This window comes from Asterias rubens, chromosome 18 (genome assembly GCF_902459465.1).
Source record: "Asterias rubens chromosome 18, eAstRub1.3, whole genome shotgun sequence".
NCBI classification, from domain to species: domain Eukaryota; kingdom Metazoa; phylum Echinodermata; class Asteroidea; order Forcipulatida; family Asteriidae; genus Asterias; species Asterias rubens.
The window spans coordinates 9918577-9925719 of NC_047079.1; positions in this window are offsets into that span (position 1 = coordinate 9918577).

Below are 7143 nucleotides of genomic sequence, written 5' to 3' on the forward strand. Positions count from 1 at the left end.
CTTTCTGAAAAGCACAAGAGAAGTGTATTATTCAAAAAGCTTGTTTTTGTACACAATTTAAATCGGTTTAATCTCATGATGAGCTCAATTTCCTTATTGATTGAAAACAATCTTTAATGAAGTTCAAGCAAGGATCACTTGTTGCCGTTTTCGTTTTGATTTTATGATGTGTTTGTCAAAAAAAAACGCTAAAAATTAAACCAATATGTAACAGTCGACTGTTATGAATAATGTATATCACTTAAGGTTAGACGCTCTTTAGAAAGGCTAATGGTTGAGTTCAATCAATCTGTTTGACTTCAAGATTTCCTGGAAAGCAAAACAAATCTCATGTTGAATGCATCACTTTCCTACAAATGAGCCAGTGCTATTTATGCCCCTCAGTTTTGACCAAGGGAGAGAGAAAAGGGAGGCCCGTGAGATATTCAACAAAATCACCAGAAAGTGTCGAGGGACCGGGAGTCAGAGAATAGCTTCGGTTGTTGTTTTTGACTTACACTCCCCAAGCGCGCCAGCCTGAATGCACGCTGATCAGACCATGTTCGGTTTGTCTTCAATCAATGCTAGGATTCGTGATTATTATTATTATTATTATTATTATTTTTTATCACAGTTCAATTCAGTTCAATTCAAAACTAATTTATTTCCACATTGAATATTAATTAAATCTTAATTTAAAAGTACAATAATTTAAGTTAAAGACAGTCAAGAAGTAGTCGAGAAAAAGAAAAACCGAAAACAAACAAATTGTAATGAAATTAAAATAATATGGCGTATTGGTAATGGGATAGGGAGTAAACTTATATGGGGGCATTTACAGATTTAAAAAATGGCTTCTTTTGAAATGCCCAACGAAAAATAAAATACAGAAAGAAAAAAAGCGAAATTAATAGTAACGACAGTAAACAAAATATGAATAAAGGTTTTGTATGACACCTGTGTTTGATTCTGCATTTGTCATAAAATCCATCTCACGAATTAACTTGGTGTCAATGAGACAGTTGCCATGGTGACCATCCCCAATGATAGGAGATCTCACAGGAAAACCGTATTTTTAGAAAAATCAAGATAAAAAAAACGACTGCCCAAAACTCCCAAAGTGCTCTGAAAACCAAACAAAGATTTCTACGATTGTACAGTAGTTCAAAATACACCCCGTATTCAGCTAGCTGCATACTTAATGAACAAAATGCCCCTAAGTATTTTGTCTATTTCCTGAAGTCGCAATGTTAAGAAAGTTTCGTAGCTTCTTCCTAAATTACACTAATTGTTAGCTTCCGGAAACCATAATTCTAAAACCATAAATACATTTTCCACATTTGCTGTATTATTAGGGGACAAAGTCATAACCAAATAACAATAGTAGATAACAACAGAAGAGAGCCGTGCGTAAAAAAAAGAAGAACACAAGTTGATCAGAAGTCACACTCATGTTGAAATGCATACGCAAACAAAATTTGAAGCTCTCTCAAAAAAAGTAGCTTAACATATCTTCCTTTGATCTTGAAGCCACTGGACACTATTGGTAATTACTCAAAATAATTGTTAGCATAAACACCTACTTGGTAACGAGCAAGGAGAGCTGTTGATAGTATAAAACATTGTGAGAAACGGCTCCTTCTGAAGTAACGTAGTTTTTGAGAAAGAAGTTATTACTAACACAAATATTTGAATTGATTTCAAGACCTCAGCTGAATCAAGCATCTGAAAGCACGCAACTTGTGCGTCAATGGTATTTTTCTTTCATTATCCTCCCGCAACTTCGACGACCAATTGAGTTCAATTGTTTGATAGGTTTGTTATTATTAGGCACATATTGTGATACACCAAGTGAGAAGACTGGTCTTTGACAATATTACCAAAATTGTCCAGTGTCTTTAATTCATGAAATAACATCTCTTTCCCATAAAATATTCATCAAAATTATATAACATGTTCCTAAACTCGTGACATAAAGTTTGTCCACAAAGTAATGTTGAGTGACTTGTATATCATTGATTTTCAAATCAGTAAATGATAAATGCCTGGGGAGGCTTCCAAAATGAATAGTTGAATAGTGTATCGCCCCCCCCCCCCATATGGCGCCTTGGCACACGCCCCTTTTTATATCCCAAGTATCGAAACGTCATCATCTATCGTGCGTGTTTAAACACACAGAAATATACACCGTATAAATATACACCATTGAAGGTACTTACACTATTTCTCAACAAGCATCTACACAATCTCCATGGTCGTTGATTGATTAAAATTAATAATTCGATTTGGCCGAGCACACAATAAAAACTAATCAAGTTATGATTCCAAAATGCATTTTATCCAGCAGTGCTTAATTCACTTTCACATTGTCCAAGGTGCAAAGGGTTTTCTGTTCAGAGTGTTTTACTGAGTACAAGTTCATGTTGACGTTGATGGTGGTACATTTGTACTATCGGATTCAGCTGTCGAAACCTGACATGTATGAGCAAAAACACTAAATGTTTCCCGTCGCAAAAGGCTTCTATGATGCAGCCTTTCTCTTTCCCTTTTGTTTATGTTTTCTTGTTGATAACTTTTACATACTACAATGTTGAGTTTGCATCGGGGATTAGGAATATGAATTCTTGGTCTTGCCCTTGCACTTGGCATACTCAGTACTTTCCCGAGTGTGAACAAAATCACAGGCATTTTCCTCGGATGGGATTCGAACCCACGACCTTTGTAATTCTAGAGCAGCGTCTTAGTAGACAATACTCTAGAATTTCTTCTATTTAGAAAGAAAGAAAGAAAGAAAGAAAGAAGGAAATAAAGAAGAACAAGAAAGAAATGACATGACCATTATTACGGGTGCATTCGTTTAGCTTCCCTGGGTCGACCCCGGTGTTTTTTCCAGGACAAACGTGGGTAATTATCTGCACACGTTCGTGCTGGAAAAAAAATACGCCACACACCGGGGTCGACCCGGGGAAGCTAAACGAACGCACCCAACATTCTGCATGTCGCGTTCCCTTCGTTGAATACGGTTTCTTATTTATGTTCCTCAAAAGCACCAGACTACTTTTAGCCCTCGTATCATTAGCTTGAACATCTGACGTCACACTTCGAGGCTCGTGAATAACGCCAGAGACCGGTGTCGCAAGCAATAATTATGTCATCTATGCAATAGTATCCGGAAGACATTATTGCATATGCAACAATGTCCGCCGGACGGTTTTGCGTATGCAATCGTGTCCGCCCGGACACTGCTGCATTATGCAATTGTGTCCACCCGGACACATTTGCATATGCAGTTGTGTCCGCCCGTGCATAACCGTCCTTGCAGTAAATTAAACGCCCTTGGTCGACGGAACACGTTCGCCATTTTTTTTACAAGCTAAAGGCATGTCATGAATGACATGGGAAATGTTCGGCCGTTGGGTATTCGCTGCAATCATAAAATACGTGAACATTCATGCTGCATATACGTAGGTTCAGTGCATGCACGCTCGCTTACGAGCACACATACATGTACAGACATGTACATGTCCGCCGGACGGTTTTTGCATAGCCCCAGACATGATTGCATATGCAAAAGTGTCCGGAGCCGACAGTATTGCATGGCGACACAATTGCATAATCGGCGTGTAGTTTGACCTCTGACCTCGGTCGTTTCAAATATAGGGTGCGTTCGTTTAGCTTCCCTGGGTCGACCCCGTCGTGTGGCGTTTTTTCTTTCCATGTCGAACGTCTGCAGATAATTACCCACGTTCGTCCTGGGAAAAAAAAACGCCCCACACCGGGGTAGACCCAGGGTAGCTAAACGAACGCATCCATTGATGCGCTGTCAACTTCTATTGCGGACGTGACAGCAGTGACTATTTGGGCACCCATGTCACTGCACGTTTATCAAACGATGATTGTATCCAATGGAATCACTGGATCTGACAGCGGGGACCTAGACAGGGGCACAGTCTATCGTAGCCTCGGAAATAAAGGAACCACTACATGTCCATACGATTGTCAGTGACCTCTGTGTTTGATGTCAACCAGTAATTGCTGCTGAAACAAGAAGAGTAAATGATTTGACTCTGGGTGGTAATTTTGACAACAGAATTTAACGTGGATGAACCGAGGCAGTATTCTGCTCCACCCGAATGACTATAATATAAGACGAACAATAAAAAACAACATTGCAATGATTTTCAAAGTAGGAAAGATTCTAGTAGATGGGTGCCCGGCAAAAAAAAACACCAACAGCGGGTAAATAACATATATGCACCCCAGGGACACGACTGAAATAATAGTGAACTTTTCCCCAATAAAACAGAGAAGAATTCACGGTGTTTTGCTTTGCAGCGTTTGCGATTTGGGCCAAATTGCACGTGAGCACAACAATTTGCTAAGCACAGAAAAGTATTGCTTAACAGAAACAGGCTACCAGACAAAATAACATGAAGTTGACATTGTTTTGACTGATGCCCCACTCAATTGTTGCTTAGCAAAGAAATTTGTCAAGCAGTATCTTCTGCGTAACAGCTTTTATGAAAGTGGGCAATGAACGCTGTACATTAGTAGCTGTCCCCGAGAGGACATTTTGGAAATTCAACTGTTTCATTCTTGTCCCCCGGAGGTTTCACGGTTTCCTGAGCGCGAGAGAAATACAGAAGCATCAAAAGTATCCTCTATTATTGTCAAGCAATGGAGTGCTCTGCAAAATGGGAACGGCCAATTACACCGCCAGCAAATCGCATGCAAAACCTATTACGGAACTAGTTATGCGATGTGTGTTTGTGTCCTCAGAGGGGGAAACACGAAAAACAGGACCAAAATGTGTGATTATGACGGTATTGAATGGTTTGTGAAGTTAACATGAATTGGTTTGGTTATAGGGTATATTATTTGGTGGAATGGAGCAATGAAGCGAGTGGGAATGTTTTGGAATGACGGGCGGGATACAGGCTAATGGTGCCCTTGGTAAAATGACATTATGTCCCATTAGTTATATGACTTTCATTTTTGTAATCATATTAATTTTACTTGATGTAATGTATTTATTTTTTCTTCCTGGCTGGTCTCATCTGTCAGTCTGCCCTTGTCAAGTCCAAGTCTTGTCTGTCTCAGACACTCACTCGAACCAACTACACTAAATTTGTATGCCCATCATTATTTGAAGTAATTGCTGTTTGTATTTAAAGGCAGTGGACACTATTGGTAATTATTCAAAATAATAATTAGCATAAAACCTTACTTGGTAACGAGTAATGGGGAGAGGTTGATAGCATAAAACATTGTGAGAAACGGCTCCCTCTGAAGTAACTTAGTTTTCGAGAAAAAGTAGTTTTCTGCGAATTTGATTTTGAGACCTCAGATTTAGAATTTGAGGTCTCGAAATCAAGCATCTAAAAGCACACAACTTCGTGTGACAAGTTGTTTTTTACTTCATTATTTTCTCGCAACTTTGACGACCAATTGAGCTCCAATTTTCACGGGTTTGTTTCACATGCATATGTTGTTATACAGCAAGTGAGAAGACTGGTCTTTGACAGTTACCAAACGTGTCCACGGTCTTTAAAAAGGCAGCTTTTTGTTTCGTACCCCCACATTAACCCCGTAAGACTCAGGGACTCGGAAAGCCCTTGCACTTACGTGTAAACAATGAATACATGGGAATATGCATCTACGCTTTACGCAAAAGGTGAATCAGTAACCAGGAACTGGAAAGTTAACCATTCGTGCGAAACAACAATAAGGAGCTTGCTATATCAATCGGGAAATAAGGAGTGACACTTCATCATCGGAATGGGATTTACCCCACACATCCACGTGATCACCCAAATTGTCACAAACTGTCACAATCAATAAAAACGGACGTCAGAGGCGTGTTGTTTCAACCGACTTGAGTGTTCCAAATACGGGTAACTCTTATGGGCCGCGAAAGCCAACAATCTCCCACAAACAACCTCCCCAAAACAACCGTCTTTAAACAAGACTGGCAAAACATTTAGTGCACCTGAAATAATCCAAATGCTTTCTGATGAAAACAGACTGCCGGAAGTAGAGGTAATAGGAATGATGCGTATACGAGACAGCCTTCCAGACGCTCCTCGAACACGCAGAGTCAAAACTGGTTATAATCCAAGATTGCAGTGGCACTTTGTTTCCCTCTGAGACGAACTATAAGAAGTACATCTTCAAACATATCGGAAATATGTATTTGTAAGCCTTTACTTTAAAGGTATGATCCTAGATAGGTAAATACCAAAATACAAATACAAATAGCCATAACAATTTACTTAGTGAGAGACACTGCAGCTTTTGATTGAATAAACTATTAAAAGCACTGGCCACAATTACTCACAAGTTAGCATAAATAGAAGAGAAGAAGACACCCAAAATAAACTTCTGACCACACAAACAAGTCTGGTAGTCTTGTGTTTATATAACGACCACGACCCTGGCCCTTTTCAAGACACTGGACACCTTTGGTAATTGGCAAAGACAGGTCTTCTCACTTGGTGTTTCTCAACATATGCACACAATAACAAACCTGTGAACATTGAACTCAATTGTCGTCGAAAATGAAATAAAAAACACCCTTGTCGCACAACTTGTTTGATTCGAAACTTTGCGTGCTGGTAAAAATACGATATAGAAAGGTTTGCGGTAACACCATGTAATGACTATCTCTAACGAGTTGGGGTGGTTCTGAAAAGAACCGTTTGTTTCAACTCAACGTTTCAATCAGTATGCTCTGATCGAGACCTTAAAATCGAGACCTCAGCTTAGGTTTCTTTATTTCAATTCATATATTTTATAGTGAGAAATTACCTATTTCTTGAGTGATTACCAATAGTGTCCAGTGCCTTTAAAGAAGAAACATACATGTATAGTAATTAACAATCGACCCTTTTAAAGCATCCCATCCTACGGTCTCCAAAGACCGCTGCTGGCCATGGAGACGAGTGCCCCCCGTGACAACAGGTTTTTCACAGCACTTCCTTTTTTTCTCAGATCACACTAATTGGGAAATAATTTCTTCTGGGAAAACACTTGTTTACCCCCAAAAACGGACTCAAAAAAAGTATCATCGAAAATAGAAAATAACACAAAAAATGTTTACAGTTGAGCCTAAACCCTCTCTAAATCTAAAGATGCTTAATTTTTGTATTAGGCTTCGGGTTCAGC